This window comes from Zootoca vivipara, chromosome Z1, assembly GCF_965207765.1.
Source record: "Zootoca vivipara chromosome Z1, rZooViv2.hap1.1, whole genome shotgun sequence".
NCBI lineage: Eukaryota > Metazoa > Chordata > Lepidosauria > Squamata > Lacertidae > Zootoca > Zootoca vivipara.
The window spans coordinates 25,893,584-25,911,964 of NC_142583.1; the positions used below are offsets into that span (position 1 = coordinate 25,893,584).

At 37.4% G+C, this 18,381-nt stretch overlaps 1 protein-coding gene across 5 annotated transcripts in view; it reads right to left on the bottom strand.

Annotated features, from left to right (window-relative positions):
• The window catches only part of TENM3 (teneurin transmembrane protein 3), a 1,254,397-nt gene that overhangs the window by 452,293 nt on the left and 783,723 nt on the right, over positions 1-18,381 (bottom strand). For all 5 annotated transcript variants that reach the window (XM_088659538.1, XM_088659546.1, XM_088659521.1 and 2 more), the window contains exon 6: positions 7,478-7,550. The gene's annotated coding sequence lies outside the window, so the exon portion shown is untranslated. The remainder of the gene's footprint in view (positions 1-7,477; positions 7,551-18,381) is intronic.

The window sequence follows — 18,381 nt, forward strand, 5'->3', positions numbered from 1 at the left end:
GATTTAAACCATGCTTTTCTACTTTTGTTAGTGTTGCACTAGTGTAAGAAATCCACAATAAATTTCGACCATTTACAAGTGGGTGAGTCACCAGTATATACGATTTTGCACTTGGAAACCACCATTTCAAACTCTTAACAGAAATCATGGTTGGCTCCTGCCAAAGGTGTGCACTTTTAACACCCACCTGTCTTTTGCCCAGCCCGTGAAGTCAAGGATTTCAAGTAGCAAAGCTTTTATTCAGAGCAACATTTTGCAGATTATAAATCAGAAAATACTTTTTTTCTAAATACCTTAATAACCATTGCCATACAATGCCTTGTTCCACTTTATGATGCTAAGAATATATTCAGTGTAGCAACTGCAGTCTAGCCACACTAACAATAGCTGACATTTTAACAGAGTGAGACCTGTGAAAGTGAGTGCATACATAGGCAAGCATACAGCACATGCTAACAAGGGAAAAAATACTATGGCTTTATCCCTGGCAGATGTAAGGTAACTTTCTACTCCTCCGTTTTATGAAAAGAAATGATTGTATTGGTTTTGTTAGGAAACGGCATATCCAAGTAACCTCCTCTCTTTCCCAAAAGGATAGACAGTTATGAATAGTTATCTTTCAACGTGCCTCTCATAGGAGCACTACAACATTCAAGTCTATACATTAGCTATTAAAGTCTAAATGCTAACCCTGGAAAAATTCACCACAAGAGAAGAGCAATTTTCATATAACTGACAAAAGACAAGTTTGAACAGAGGATACTTAAAGGTTGACATGCTTTATTATAGTGGTATTCACACAGATTGCTGTTTCTCTGAAGAAACAAACAGAGACCAGACCAAATGTTAGGGAACTGAAATAATATTATCAACAATGCACTTCAGTAGAAAATAGGACTGCTTTTGTATCTCATATAGAGTTATATTTTTTATGGCAGAAAGCCCACACAAATTATTATGTTCCTAGCACAGGGTGTCTGAAATTAGCCACAATAGCACCTATTAGCAATAATAGGAGCTCTTCACCTTCTCCTTTTGCACACCGCAGACAATCTACCCTAAGGAGAATTATAGATAATGTATCTTTCTCAGGATTTACAGGTTTGCAGCACATGTAAAATATGTAAGGGGAAATGGATGGAATAGTCATTAATTTGCCATTCTTTTCCAGGCAAAAATTTTGTGCAATTATGAGTTTCTTATAGTTTGGTATGAGGATAAACTTATACCAAAGTTTCTAAGCACGATTAAAGACAAAATTTATCAGGGTGAAACACTTTTCCTAAACTGGTTTGATTCTTGCTGCACATGGAATACAGAACAATGCAGATGACTTGGATTGCATACAAGATGCTCAAAAACCCCATCCTTTCCTTTCACAAGGTTTTGATTAATTACTCACATTATTTTTCATGAAGGCCTATGTTATCACTTTTCTCATAGATCACAATGGTAGAAAATAAGACTTAGTGCCTGAGAGAATTATTAACAAGACGCCTAGTGATTAATGCAGGTGAATGCAACACTCTGCTCTTCTGTGACTTAGCAACCTGAAGTCTGAACTGCTTACATATTTTGAAAGTTAACTTAAAACAGAAAACTGAGCTTTTACAGCTCAGTTTAATAATGATAATGTAGGTGAATGGAGCACTTTGGTGTGATGGTATAAACATGCATGCATGCAAAGGCTACTTCCTTTTCTCTCTCATCAAGTGGCAGCTACCCTGTGCTGCTTTCATAAGCTGTTTTTTAACAGCCTCACCACCAAAATACAAATAATTGCAGGCTGGTTGGCCTTCCTGGGCTTTTTGAGTGGGTGGTTGTTGACCAACTACAGGTGCTTTTGAATCAGAATGACTTTCTGGTCCCTTTTTAATAAGAGTTTAGCCCTGTAGATGAGCTATGTTGGAAAAGAGACAGAAGGGATGTAACCTGTTATTGATCATCCTAGATCTGTCAGTTTTGAAAAAAATATCAATCATGGTGTCCTTCTGGGTAGGTTGTCAGAGCAGGGGGTGGGAAGTACTGTTTTTCAGTGCTTCAATCTGGGTGGGTTAATCCAGAAGATGGTACCTGAGAGGTATGGGTCAGCCCATGAAACCTCCAGTATGGGGGCTGTACTGAGTTCATTCTTATCATCTGGAGTTGTGGATTGCATTGTCATCTATATGCAGATGACACTCAACTCTGTTTCACTTGTGAATCTCAGAAAGGTAAAGCAGTTGACATGTTGAGCTTGTGTCTGACTGCAGTAATGAACTGGATGAGCGCCAATAAACTGAAACTCAAACAATACAGAAACAGAGTAATTCCTCAGTTCAGACACATAGAATTCTGCCAGTTTTGGGTTGGGTCACACTCCCCTTAAAGGATCAACTTCATGGTCCAGAGTACTCCTGGATCTACTACTATCATTGGAAGTACATGGTCTCCTTGACATGGAGTGCCTTCTAACAGCTTTGGATAATGACTCACCTATGCCCATATATCCTGGATTCAGTGGTATAAGCCCTGGAAACCTCATGCTGCAAAGGGGATGCCTTTGAGGATGGACTGGCAGAGGAGGCTCTAGCATGTCATAATGAGCCAGTTCAAGCAGCAGATGAGGGTGGGCAACAGAAGCAGCCCCCATTCCTCCTGAGCCCCAGCCGCTGCTCCCCTCTGTTGGATGACAGAAGCATGTGTGCCACATGACCTGGACTGTATCACTAAACTAGCTTGCTTCCCTCAGGTGTGGTGAAGGATGCTGTCCCATTGCCAGCTTGGATGGCAGCTCCAAGGCTTTTAACTGGTGGCTTTGAAATCCTACCATTCTATGGAAAACTCTCCTGAGGGACATTCACTTGGTGACATTCACTGATATAATTTTGGCACTGGGTGAAAACTCTTATTTACTATCAGGTATTAGAATGTTGGTGGTTGTTTCTTTGGTATTATTTCATATTGTATGTGACCATGCCATGCTTTCTGGGAGGAAGGTGGCCTGTTGTTTGACTGTATAATGACTTATTGATGTGATCATTAGAATGGATGCTTTTTAAATTCTGTTTTAATCTCTGACTTTTTCTGTGTATTTTTATATTACCATATATTGTTGCCACATTGTACTTCACATTGAGATGATTTGCAAAAGGCAATTAAAAAGTTTAAATTATCACAATCAACATTTTTAAAAATAATAATATTAGACTCATTCGTGACAATCCATGCTGGCTTCTGCTAATCACTGGTTTGTTATCAAGATAATTACAAATTGACATTGTTATCAAGATGATTACAAATTAGAATAGATTTTATTGTCTTCCTAGCTATCAAAGTCCAACTGACTGGATTCTCCCTTTATGATGATCAATTTATTATTATTGATTCCATTTCTATACCACCCTTCATCTGAAGATCACAGGGCTGATTACAATATAACCCTCTTTTAATTTCTTTTTTAATTTTAGCCACATGCTCTCGACGGGACTACCATGTCACCTCTCTTGAAGTGCACACATTTTCGACACATAATTTGCTGTTTTATCTAGATGCAACAAACTATTATTTGCACTGGCCATTGTTTGCTAGTTTGGGTGTACGGTATGCCACTGCATTAAAGGAAAGGGGATGAGAAGAAAGAGTTGGGAGGGCTGCATCTCAATAAACTCTGATTTTTATTATTATTCCCTAAACGATATATTTCTGCATACTACTGTACAGAAAATAACAAGAACATATAACCCCAATATGCCCTCAGTTTTTAAAGCTTCCTAGTACAATTCATTTTGGAGTTAGTAAATCCCAAAAACCAGTTTAAATGAATCCCTCACACTTTTTCATTTTAAAGGTAAAAGTGGCTGCTATGTTAGTCTCACCAAATCCCATTTATCCTTTTTTCAAGGTTCATGAGCTCTGAATTTATGGAATCTTGGCTACTATTGAGAAAACTCATTGAGGTATAGCCAAGGGGCGTTTAACCATGTACAACTGCAAGTCTCCATGGTTGCTACATAAATGCTGTTCAAAATAATCAAGACTTGCTGATCACCAGATTGATACAAAATAAAATACTTCAAAGTCATGGACAGTACACATAATCATAACTCAGTGGCTTTTTAATTTTAGGATTGTGGATACTGAGAAAGTTGCAGCATTTTAATACATACCACATGCATCAATATTTTGCAACCCAGCAAGGTCCCACTTTATATCAGCTGTGATATAGCATGGTACAGTATGGATCTTCATAAAATCATGATAATATCATGAAGTTTAGTACATTAATTTGTTCTGTTTTGCATTTTGTCTCCTTCATTCTCTACATTAAAAGGTTGTGGAACAAAGAGTAAAAGTAAAAAGGTATACATAGACTAGATAAAGGGAAGAAGGAAATGGTGTGGGCAAGTGCAGATAAATGGTAATAGTTTGACTCCAATAAACAGAAAAAAGTGAATGTATCAAACTCAAAATTTAGCTCTAGACAGTCTTATAAGGATTGGAAGGAACCCAAAGAGTAATCTAATCTAGCCTTGAGGGTGGAAAAATATTTCAAATTCCTAGCAACTAATGTGACATTTTTAGGTACTAGACTCGGTGCGACTGGAAAAGACAAGCAGAGATATTTAAGTAGATATCTTGTGGTTTTAAAAAAATTAAATGGAACTGCGCTGAGCCTTGATTCAGATCAGAGCAATGGGAGAATTCTTTCAACCCAAGCCAGTTTCCTAATCCAAATCACCCTCTGGAACTATTTGCCTCTTGGGCCAAAACATACAGGGACCCTCCTATATTTTCTCCATGTTATAAATGCTGTTGTTTTGGAGCTGGGAGGACTCAGATGAGTGAAATGGTATGGGGAAGGGGTTAAAACCATACCCTGTCCTCAATAGTGTGTAGCAGGAGCTTTATTTAGCCCTAAAATGTAGCAGATCTGCTGCTTTCATGTCTAGCTTGACCCTGAAAATTCCTAGGTGGCAATATCACACACACACACACACCCCAGCTTCATCCAATTCTCTGCCTTACAGCACATCACCAGATGTTCATTTATTGTCTTTTAAAACTCTTACTGGGGGTCAAATACACCAATGACAGTTGGGGGGGGGGAATGAAACTTTTTTTTTTGTCAGTCTTCCATGACTCCCTATTCCAGATAATCATCAACAATGTGTAAATTGCCATTTACATGCCTCATTAATTTACTGAAAGCTCAAATTCTACCCTTTTCAGAAGGGCTGAGGAAAAGTTGCTAGCAAAGCTTTCTTATGTAGGGTCCCAGCCTCCAGCATCCTTGAGCCACCCAAGCAGCATGAAAGGGGAGTTTTTTTAGCCACTGAGAAGTCTTCTCACTCTTTGCACTGGTTGGAGCCAGTGTGAGAGGAGGTGAATCAACTACTGAGAACTACTGCAGCTTCTAGGGTCACTCTGCAGAAGGAGCACAGAAAGAGCACTGAAGAGGAGGAGTTTTGTATGTTCTAAAGTGAAGCATTTAGGGATACTGAAAACACAAGGGGTTTCGGTTTCAGGAAAATAGTATGCAAATTTTGTTACATACAACTTCAAGGAAAACACAACTTAAATCTCTAAATAATTCGCTGATGTACATGCACAGAAAATAGTAGATCTAGTTGAAACACATGGAGATCTGCATAAGATTATTGTATAATTTTGGAAGGCAGCATGACTGTGACTATCATGAAGGGACCCTGCACATAACAAAAGTAGTAATAAACAATAAATCAAACATCAATAAATCAAATATCAATAAATATACAACCAAACTGAACAACATTAATATCAATAACAACAACCCCTCCCCCCCAAAAAACCCAGTACCCCAGCCCAAGAATATGACAACTCTTTTAATAACCCCTCTCCTGCAACATTTGTTGAGACTTTCCCCCAACATGTCTGGAGCACAATGTCACTAGACTCCTTCAAAAAGAATCCCTAAGATTCAGCTTCAATATGAATCACCAATGGAAGAGACCAACTTGCCCCTATGTGTGACCTTTGGGATATGTTTGCTAACAAACTTCTACCGTGTTTTGTGCCATTTGAGAATACTACAACGATGAGCGATTAGTGCTATTTAAAGGAGGCAGCATATTCCATTCAAACATGAAATTATGGCATAAAATTCTGACTACATTGCAATTTCAAAACATCATTTTTTAAAATGATGCATACATATATGTGAGGAAGAAAGAACATGCAAAGACCAGACAGAGGCTGAGAAAGATAACAACACATGGATAAAATATAACTGATAAATTCTCCACTACTGACCAAGGGATTAGCTATGACAAACCTGATACTGGTTGGCAGATTGGGAGAAAACCATAAAAACAGAAATCCAACCAGTTTCTTAACCCCAAACCAGAAATGTCCACAGCAACATTTTTGGTTTATAAGATTTAACACACGTAAGTTTCCAAAGAAAGGAAGGGCAGTGATTCTTGTTCCTTCAACACATAATGATACAGAGACCTCAGACTAAACTTTCAACGCAGAAATCATTCTTCATTTTAATAAAACTCAGGGTGGTGTGGATGAGCTGGTGAACTGGTCCCCATATACACTTCAGAATGTGTGAACAGTGGTCAATTGTGTGCCTGTGTTTTAAAAAATGGTAGGCAATATCTGCTTAAATGCCCATATTGAATAACCCACAATGACTTGCTTGTTCCAAAATATATTTCTCTTCCCAGTAGAACTAGGACTAAATTTGATCAAACTCTGGGTGAGTCTAGACACAGAGCCATTGGTAGGGCTTGTCACTGTTAACACCAAGAAAAAGGGAAGAGTCATCTATATGTTTGATACAATATCAGAAAATCACACCAACAATGTGTTTTATGTCCTACAATTAATCCATTTGTGAAATGTGTTGATTGTACATAGCTGCTCAAGTACATGTGATATGGCTGCTAATTCCACGAGACTCCTTATTCCCATAACTCACTATTATTTCACTTCTATACTTCAGCAATATATTTTCATGTTTCAAATACTGTCAGGTCAATTAGACTGCACATACTGCCTAGATTTTTGTACTTTACCTTGTGGGTGTTGTTCACCCAAATGACTTACATGTAACAAAACTGTTTTGCTGGAGAAGATAAAGTCTCAATGTTGGCATGATTTAATTATTATTATTTACTTGCAGGTACATTTTGAGGTGCATTTTACTCCAATACCAGACTGGTGCAGTCTAAAGGAATGTGAGCAAGGGAATTCTGCAAATGATGGTTATTTTAAAAATGAAAATCTAAACATACTACATCTTTTTAAAATGGTAGAAAAAAGTAAAATGTTTTTAAAAAAGATTTAAAAAATGAAAATCAAGTTCGAAGACTAGTAAAGGATGGTAAACAAATATTTGTAAACAGTCAAATTGGTGTGCTAAGGTTTTCTAGTACAGTACTGTCTTGACTACAATTACTAAAAACAATGGGCCTTGTAACAATATAACAAATTGAAAGTTTTGTCCTACCTCTTCCTGTTCGGAACACTTTCTGTGTTTTCTGCTTATGACAAAAGGTATTCCGGTGGGGCACAGAGGAATTCTGTAAGACACATAGTACAAAACAGGAAGTTACCAAGGAATTCCAAAAATCTTTTTGCAAGTATTTTGACATGTGTTACAGCCAATAGTATCCAGATTTGCCCCACTGATGCAGTGATATCCTGCAAGTTCTTCTTATGTGTGAAAACGCCTTCAGTAAAAATACTATTGGCCATTGGTGAATCTGGCATTAGATTTGGAAACTTAGGATGGTATGTATGGTAGGTTTCTCTCTGCCCAGGGAAAGGAGCAATGCTGGTGAGGGGATTCCATCATCACCAGTTGTTGTTCCATTGGCTATCACCACTAGAAAAACCTGAAACATTGTGATTTTAGTCAGAGCACTGGCATCTTTTCATTCCCCTATCGCTGGTGTAACAAAAGCAAACAACAAGAACAAAACACCTTCACAATCTGCCCTGGCTGGTGTGAGGTACCATTGCTTGTGAGCATAACAGTCATTTCAATACTCCATGCTTCCCTGGCCCCCATTAGGATTGTTCTGTCAGTTTATTATTCAGCAATTATTTAACATAGTCTCAAGTATTTTATGGGCACACAAAATATATTACACGAATGCAACATTTTGTTATTACTTTCAGCACCATAGAAGTAACATTCCCTCAATGTGAATAACCTACAAACAAACATATGTTTATCATCCTTATCTTTTTTTTTACTCTGGCCCAGTTAGGAGAATATTTTTGCAAGGATCAATTTAGATATATTTGTTCAGCTCAAGTTATCTGTTCCTAAATGGGGAAAAGTTTAACAGTCCTGGCTGAAGCCTATACAAAAGTGTCATCCATAGGAAATGAAGTTAATGCAGCTTTCACTGTTCTACAGGGGGGGGGGAATCAGTGGGTGGGAATAAATGTAGGTGGAGGACAGTTGAAAATATGGCACCTTAAGATGCATTATGATGGCACAACCATCTGCCGAAGAACATTGAGGGAGCCTGACACAGTGGCCTGACGACTCACATGTGAGACATCACTCTGCGCCCAGCTCTATGTTTGGCCTCAACAATGGGGGGGGGGCTCAAAAAAGAAAAAGAAAAAAGATTGCAGGGCCCCAAGAGCCCCAGACCCCTAGATCTGGCACCTATGAGCACAACTAGAGTTACCATATATATAACTTAAACCAAAAAGTGGTGAGAATATTCAAAGAAACACTATTAAGATGATCTAAGAGTGTGTCTGTCAAAAACAAAAATATGTTAAAAAAGAAAAAGTCAAGAGAAATTTCACCCTAGCTTTACTTTTATCACTGCATGCTGAAGCAGTTCATCTACTGAATTCCTTCCTGTCATGCAGTTTTAAAAGAACTGGAAACCCACAATGTACGGGAAAATAGTTTTATTAAGTGGCCAGGGGGATACATACATACATACATACATACATACATACATACATACATACATATTTGCAGAAAGGATTTCAGTCTGACAAAGTTGTATAATGTTTAAACCCCACTACAGTCTAGATATCTTCCTTCCATGTTTAGAAGCAATGAGAGAGAGAGAGAGAGAGAGAGAGAGAGAGTCTACACTTTCTAACTGATAAGAGTCTGAGTATTAACTCTGCAAAATCTATGTTGCATTGATGTAAACATCCATTTTATCAAAAGGTCATTCGTTCTGGATTTTCTGCCTACATTTCTTGTATTCTTTCCTGAGGCATGGTTGAAGTATAAAATTAAAAAGAAATATAACTGTAGATTATTTAAGATTACTTTATGTAAGTGTTGCAAACATTTACATATGTGTACAGTATGTAGTTTCAATGAGCCTCATTTGAAGCTTATGCTTTTCTTTTTCTAATTGGCTCAGATTATGCAAAACTAAAACATTTCAACCAGTTATATGCATTTACCTAGTTATAAATCACACTGAATTTAAAGGCATACCTGTGTAAAACACAGAAGACTGCACTGTAAGGTTGCAACTCAAATTCCACTGAAGTAAATGGCAAATCTTACCATGATTTTAATGGATTATACCTTTAATGAATGGAAATATTTTTATGGCATATTGTTCTTCACTATAAAAGCCCTCCCCCCTTTTTTAAATTCAGCAGGTTTAGGAATGAAACCTGCTGAGAGGCAACATCCCATTTACAGTGTGTCAACTATATGTCACACACACTTAAAATAATTGGTGTCATATGACAAGGTAACATTAAAGAACTGTCCTCCCTCTGATATAATCTATGGGCACCTGTTCAAAATATATACATGATAATCAAGGCACTGTGCCTTTACCCTTTCCAACTCAACTTGGCATTAATTAAACTGACTGAAGTCAAAATATTGTACAGTCTGTAATACTTCCAGTGGGTATGTTGTATGAGAGCCAAAAAATTAATTGTGCAATATAGCTTTCCGAATCATATAACAACAGAAAAGAACCAAGACACAAGAATGCAAGAAAACATACTGTTTGTATACCATTGTTTCAGCTTAATTCAAAACAAGAATACTATTTTAAAATAATCTTTAACAACATTATTAAAAAGGGACCTTAAAATGTGGAATATATTGTTTAAATTAGCATGAGTCAAGGCCAAATTCCTTACCAATTCTTAGTAGCATTTCAATAAAGCTCCATGCCAGCTAACCCAGACAGAAGATTTTATCCTAATAAATGAGGTGAATACTTAAATGAAAGTATATAAGTTATTTACTTTAACATAAAGGAAAGCAATTGCATTTGTATTGACAATAATGTGAAGAGATTGTGCTTGCAAGGACAACATTATTATTTAAATGTCTGTCTTTCCCTTATTTTGGACCACCTGCAGTACAGATAGCCTTCTATGTGTATGTGCGTGCATATGCACACTGAAGGAGAATTTGCAGCTGTATTCCCTACGGAGTACCTGATCGACCCAATTAATTATGAAACTCCTGTCAAGAGAGGCCTCCATCAAACCCACTCCAAACAGGCCAAAATTTTATGGTTGCAGGAGACAAGAGTTATTTTGTCAGCGATTTCAGTCAAATGCATCAAATGAAGTAAGGAAAACTTTTATTAGAAAAACATCATCTCTATTACAAAAGCTATATAACAAAATATGTTAACTCACATACACTTCAGTATCCAAGGTGGGCACCTTTACAATGGAGAAGGAAGAGATCCAAAGTGTGTTTGACATGTGCTTTTATTCTGGCTTACTTCCCAAAAGCAACCTCTTCTATGGTAATTGAAGCTTCTAGGTAGGCTAGCTACCTGTAGCAGAGAGACAGGCCTGTGTCACTATGTATCTCCTTTTGTGGGGTGCAAGGTAATGGCACTTTTTGAGGAAACTGATTATCTTGACATATTTCGGTCTAGATACAGGCCTAGCTTTGGCATGGAACTGGTCTTGGTTCCTCCTATGGATGACCTTGTACTAGAAAGGGACTGTTGATATTCATATTGATAATGCAAGTGCATTTATAAGCAGGAACCAGTTGCCTTATGTTGAGTCAGACCACGGGTCCATCAAACTCAATACTGTCTATGAGGATATATTCACAATTTATACTTCCAAAAATTAATCAACTATTTAGATCGTGTCTGTGGGGTAGAAAGCCACCAAAAATAAAATGCAACTTCCAACTAAGGAAGGCGGCTTTGGGCTCCCAAATATGGATTCATATCATCAGGCTTACCTGCTGAGTAAGACTAATTATTGGAGAGCTAGCAGGAATCCCAATTGGGCTACTCTCGAATATAGTTTCTTTGAACCTCTTGTAGGGTGGACTAAACTCGGCTCCAATTTTATGAAATATCCTATTATGCTGGAGACTATTAAAACACCTATAAAAATTTGGATGAATATAAATAAAAATAATAAGGATGATCCCTATCAGCATGAGAAATTAACAACATGGGCCAACCCAAAATTGGAAATCAAGTAATAATTTGGCAAAATTGGAGAAAAAAGGTATTTTGACATTGAATCAATTAATTGATGAAAATTATAAATTTGTGGAATATAAGACTTTGCAAGTACAGTATGGATTAACCAACTGAAACATAAGTTGGAAAGGCAGTTTGGCCCTGACGCTATAGCAGCATCGGAAACAACCATGCTGCTACAAGAGTTAATCGCTGCAACAAAAACAAAAAACTCTACACTTGCACTATATAAAACCCTACTCAACAGGAAGAAATATGATTTAGAATATGATAGACAAAAATGAAGTGAAGGGTTAGGGGTACAGATGACAAATGGTATATGGGAGTCAAGTATAAAATAGCCCCTATGGATATAAGACTAAGACTTATTCAACAAAATAATATTCAGAGTTCACTGGACTCCAGCAAAACTATGCCAGAAGAAAATAACAAGTGCAGACAACTGCTGGAGTTGTGGGAGTAAAAATGCGAACTTAGTACATATGTTGATTAACTGCCCGATGATAAGATCATTTTGGTGTGAGGTGAAGATATTTATAGCAAGAGTAATAAAAAGAAATTGTTATTTAGGGGAACTGAATTTAATTCTAAATTATATTCCGGAAACATGGGAGATTTCAAGGGGTCAAAAAAAATGGATGCACAGTGCTATATTAGAAGCAAAAAAAGCTTGTTTTGAAGAATTGGAAGAGCCGCAAAAAGATTCCATTGAGCACATGGATTGATAATATGGACAGATTAGCTACATACGAACGAATTGCATGTAGACGCAAAATAAAATGGATAAATATGAAGAAATCTGGAACAAATATTTACGGTAAGCAATAGGGCGGATAGTGGTGGGAAGTAGGGGGAGGAGAGAGGTGGGAAAATATTGTTTAAAAAGATGTATCAGTGTATTCAAATTCTGAATTGTCAAATTGTGTCATTATTGTTATTATGTTTTTTTTGTATGTGTCTTTTGTGGTTGATGTTTGTATCAAAAAACGATTATTATTATTTTTTTAAAAAATACTGTCTACACCGACTGTCTCCAGGGTTTCAGTCAGGGATGTTTCACAGGCTACCTACTACCACAGAGTGATGACCATCCTTTCCCATGAGTTACTGTGGTAATTAAAATAATATTGTATGTCCATATGGTTCCTCCTACACAGTTATAAACCAAATACCTGTGAATTATAAATTTTAGGAACAGGCATATTTAGGCATCTGATCAACAAATGTCTTCTCACAACACCCCCGCCCCGCCAAAAATCCTTGAATCTATTATTAAGTGCTAGCACAAGCATGCCAATTAAATTAGGTTAACAATGTAGTCTCTTGATAAAAGTGGATTTTAAACACCAGCATACTGGTGACAAGTGTGCCAGGGCTTTTAAAATCAACACTGCAGCTGCATCCTTTGATACTCTATTAGGACTTACATCAACTGTAACACATTGTAAAGAAATACATAATGTCCTTTACCATAGTAAAGGATGGACAACAAAATGGCTTTGTAGTGAAATGGCTTCAAGTAAGTGAAAATTCATAGTTTAATTTTTAAATTAAAATCAGAAAAATATTTGATGAGAAAGTCTGATAAAAGATTATCTCTATCTCATGACATTTGAAAACGTGCAATCTCAACAATAATGATATAATTAATAGTAATGGATAATTCATTTTGTGGGGGTAGTGAGATACAAAGAGGGACTAAAATACCTGAGAAAATTTGGGAGGCAGGTAGGCATGTGTGGATATGGAATGTGTGTGTGTTTGCAGGGGCAGGGGGAGGGTTGATGAATAGTTGCTATTTTTCTTTCTCCAAAGATACAAATTTTAGTTTAATGTGTGCTTTATATTTTATATATGTCATAGCATAAGACAATTACCTATAAATGATTTATGTAATCAGAGTGACCATTTAGCTCAAATTCAGAGATGCTTTCACTTAGTCTATATATCGTAATACAGCATGCTTCAAATGAATGGAGATGCTCAATGAAAGAGGCGATCTGAGGCAGGCGAACATGGTCAGGTTAGGACTGCCAAATTCCTTGTATAAATCAGTTGAAAATGGATTCCTCCTCCATTCCTAACTGAAGCAGTATTTGGGATATTGGATGCTGTGTTCAAGCAAAATATCCTCTAAACATATGTGTAACAGCCCCTGGTGGTTTGAAAGCTGTGCTGCTTAATGCTATGTTGATTAAGGGTAAAACTTCTGTCATACAGGACTTGTTCCTGGATGAATACGCTGACTTGGCAAGCAATCTTAGAAACCAGGCTGGATGAGGCTGGGGGTATAAACCTTTCTCAGATATGTACAACATTCATGCAGCAGGGACAGAACATGGAGGATAGAGAGATGGAATGGTGCTAGCCTATTGGGATTCTATATCCCTGATCCCTGTATCCAGTCTTCACCTAGTTTCAAGTGTTAGTAGATGAGTGTGGGGGACAAAATAAGGATTCAGTTTGGCTGCTCAGCTGCCTCTCTACCTGAGCCAAGATGTTTTTGAAGGTAGTGCCAGACTCTCCTGATTAGATCGGGGCATAGATTATTATGGGGTACCCATGCGAAGCCTTCCTTGCTGACAGGAATTTTTCATCACTGTCGCTTCTGCTGGATCTCTCAGTGGCTGCTGATACCATTAACCACAGTATCCTTCTGGACTGGGTGTGTGTGTGTGTGTGTGTGTGTGATCCAAGAAGATGTTGCCAGGAAACTCTTGTCTGATGCCTTGATCATAGCTTCTCAGATCCCAAAGTTCCATTTTACCCACACCCCAATGTTGTTTAGTAAATAAAAAAGGTAAATGACCCCTGGGCAGTCAAGTCCAGTCAAAGGTGACTATGGGGTGCGGTGCTCATCTTGCTTCAGGCTGAGGGAGCCGATGTTTGTCAACAGACAGCTTTCCGGGTCATGTGGCCAGCGTGACTAAACTGCTACTGGTGCAACGGGACACCATGACGGAAAGCAGAGCACATGGAAACGGCGTTTACCTTCCCGCTGCAGTGGTACCTATTTATTGACTTGCACCGGTATGCTTTCAAACTGCTAGGCTGGCAGAAGCTGGGACAGAACAACAGGAGCTCACACCGTTGTACAAATTCGAACTGCCAGCCTTCTGATCAGCAAGCCCAAGAGGCTCAGTGGTTTAGACCACAGTGCCACCCGTGTCCCCAGGTTGTTTAGTATCTACACTGGGAAGAAGAAACCACTGAGAGAGGTCATCCAGAGACATGGCATTAAAATTTGTCAGTACAGTATGCAGATATCCCCATCTCATCCTAGGGAGACAGTGAAGACTGTGGACCAATGTTTGGAGGCAGTTTTATGGTTTTTTTGGGGGGGGTATGTGTGTGTGTGTGTTAAAGTGGTTTCAATGCTATAGTTAAATTATTTCTGATGGTTTGTACCTCCATCCCACCACTGCTATGTTATTGGTTTATTAATACTTTTCTGTATTTATAGTTGTCAATTTGTTTTTTAAATGGTTTTAAGCTATTGTTGTTAGCTGCTTTGGGCTTACTGAGGAAAGGTAAAGTATAAAGGTTTTTAAATATAATAAATAAAATGTTCCAAAGTCTTCACTTAAAAACCTTTTAGCTTTCTAAAGTAGAATAAAAAAATCCAGGCAAAATGAAATCACAGTGTAATTTAATGTAAAACCTTTTGAAAGTTTCAAAGCCCACTGCACTTATGAAACATATGGTTCACATGGTTTAATTGTAATTGGTGAACTGCATGTCTCTATCATCACAGCAAGTTATTTCAAGTGATTACTCCTAAATGAAAGTTCAGCACTAAAGTAACCTACAACACAAAAATGCAGTAGATTTCCAGGTGAAAATTATAGTTTCTCCCATATTTTGAGGAGAACAGTGATAAAATTAAGCTCAATTATATGGAACTGAATTTTATTCTCATAAATTACCAGTAGTAACCCTTTAGTAAAATCTAAGTTGAAACTAAGAATGATTTTATTTTGCACACACTAGATTTAATTATGTTACTAGATATGGTTCACTTCAAACTAGAAGTTATCATCATACAGTAAAATATTATTTGGTTTTAGATATATTACCTGCCTGTAGCTACTGAAAGACAAGCCACCAGAAGGATGTGACGAGGGGGTGGGAATAGAAATGTTTTGATGGACTGCTCCTCTATAACCATGCCAGGATTAGCTGATACCAACCAAAATTGTTTTAAAAGCTTATGGTAATCAGCAAATTTAGCTCAAGGCATCTTAATTTTATTTTAAAATCTCAATTCTTAGGGACACTGAGGAAATGTATTTCCTTAGTATTTCCTTCTCTCTTGCTTATTGTGAAAGGTGTTTAGAGCAATGTAATAAATCTGGTAAGTGTTTTGTGGACATCACTGCCTAGACAAGTATGATGACTGATAATTACAGAACATAACTGCCCTTGTGAACTAAGTGAACTAAAACCCAAGTGAACTAAAAACCAGGGAAATCAAATCAATATTTTACCAACTCCACACATTACTACTATGTTTGTGTTTACACAAATAAAACAAAAATCAATGTACTATGTGGAAACCTGCTTTCAGTATTTCTTTCTTCTCCCCCTACCTGCCCCAGTGTTTTATGTCCAATGATGTATTAATGCTATTGATTACGAGCTAAACTTACGTAAGATCAGGCATGACATGCCACTGATAAAGTGGTGTGCCGTAGTAGTTTTTTTAAGGTGCATTTTACTCTAAAGAATGTGTATTCTGTTTCCAGATCTAGAAATACCTGTATTCCAAGATCTGATTCACACAAACTGACACAGTAACATGGTGGTAGGAAATCTAATCTGAATGGTGATGCTTTTCTAGCATCATTACACCATTTAAAGCAACCAAATTGCAGTGGTAAAAGGGTGATTTATTTTTAAGTTAAGTAAAGCTGTCGGTTTTATTTTTTCCTCTCTCTCCATGTGTGTGGGTGGTAAAATTAGTAGATATACCTCTATGAAGTCTTGCTTGTTTAATGACATCTAGGTCTTCGGAAAAACCTTGCATCCTCACTTGCTTTTATACTTGTATTTAAATGACTGATACATACAACCTTCCTACAAGAACTTTGACAAGGTGGGCATGAAATATAATTGCAATTAGAGATGTGCTGAGATACCAGAAAAAATACATCCCTATACTAAGTCATGAGGCCTACCTGCTGATTCCCAGGTAGCTCAGGTACTTAATTTACCTCCATGCTGAGCATCTAGCTGCTGTTTGCATTTCACAGGAGAGATCCATTACCCATATCAATAGCAGCCATCCAATTATAAACAGAGCAACTCACTTTAGCTATCATAATATATTAGGCTGCAAAGAGGCAAATCATGAAGATGATACATCATAATTACAACAGGCTGATAACAGGTTATATGCATGTGAGAGCTATCAAAGGAGCAACACATAACATCCAAAACCAACACCAGCTATTAGAGGAGGCAGATTGGCCTTTTCCCCTTTCCCTTGTGATTTGCAGTGACAAACACCCCCCCCCCAAACCCACTGCACGTCAAGCTACTAATGTTTCTGCTTTCAAAACCTGATTTTTACTGGCAGGAGTTTTATCCTCATAATGGCAAGTATCTGCTTTTCTTCTTACCCTTGAGAACCTCATACTATTATGAGGGGGGAAAGCCAATCAAAGGGAAGACAAAAAATGTAGGATTGGTCTCTGTGGAAAATGTGTATCTATTTTGAAAAAGTTTGCCCCTGCAGGAAATCTGATTTGTGAGTTTTTTATTGGTGCAAAAGTTGTTTTTTTAGACATTCATTTATTTCCTGTAAAAGAAGGCAAAATCTGATTAAGGTTTTTTCCAATATAGCCGCAACTACAGAGGCAAGATTCAACTAGTTCTGGTGAAATGAGGAGCACACTGATGAAGTTTCAAAGATTTTGTTATTTACACATTGTAGAAACTGAAACTTAATTCAGCGGACTGTATATGTTGTTAACCAGACATTGGCAGACAATTGATCAAAATGATTCCCTCATAACAATAGCTGCTGATTTCCTAAGAACTAATACACTTAGATGCATTATAAATTAAGACTCAAAATTCATGATATAATGCTCCTTTTATCAACAGTATGCTAGGATATTGTGTATTGTAGGCTCCTCATGTAAACCAAACCCTGAGTACTTTTTTTTTTTTTTGCGAAGGACATACATTACATGCATGAAATGCACACATACTACTTAAAGGAAAGCTGCTTGATTCTGTTCACAGGCATTGATGGTGACCAAGAAGTGGGTAGGGTTAAGATAAGGGATAACAAATGACTGGAGTTGGGCCTGACCCCCTGCATTTCAGTTTGATGCTCACGACTGCAAAAACTTATTCAGTCTTCAAATATCTGAATGGCTATCACATGAAGCAGGTCTGGCACAATCTCTCCTGCCACCCACATCTTTCTTGGCAACAGGGCAAAAGTGAATAGGCCTATGTTCCTCTCTCTATTATACCCCCCCCCTCCAAAGCCGTGATCTGGAAATATGCAGATGCCATCCTATCTCTGGTATATGAGGAACAGCAGCGCTGAGTTGAATCAACCCCAGAAGCAAAATTAGCAACGACTTTGAGTGTCATTTAATGTACTATACTGTAATTTTATTTTTATTTAGTCTACTGATTTTATGAAAAGGTTTTGGTAGTGCTCTCTACAGCATTAGTTTTCAGGGAAGTTTAAAAATAAAATATAATTCTACTGTATAAAAAATTAAAATATAATTATACTGCTCACAATGATATATTAAGGGAGGGGAATTGTTATCAACATTTCAATTAATAAAAGACAGCAAATATGAGAGTCTGCAATATGCTATGGGGAAGAAGAAGGGAGGGTACACGAGCTTTTTTTTCCAAATTATTTTTATTAATTTTCAAAATTATTATAAATGAAACTAAT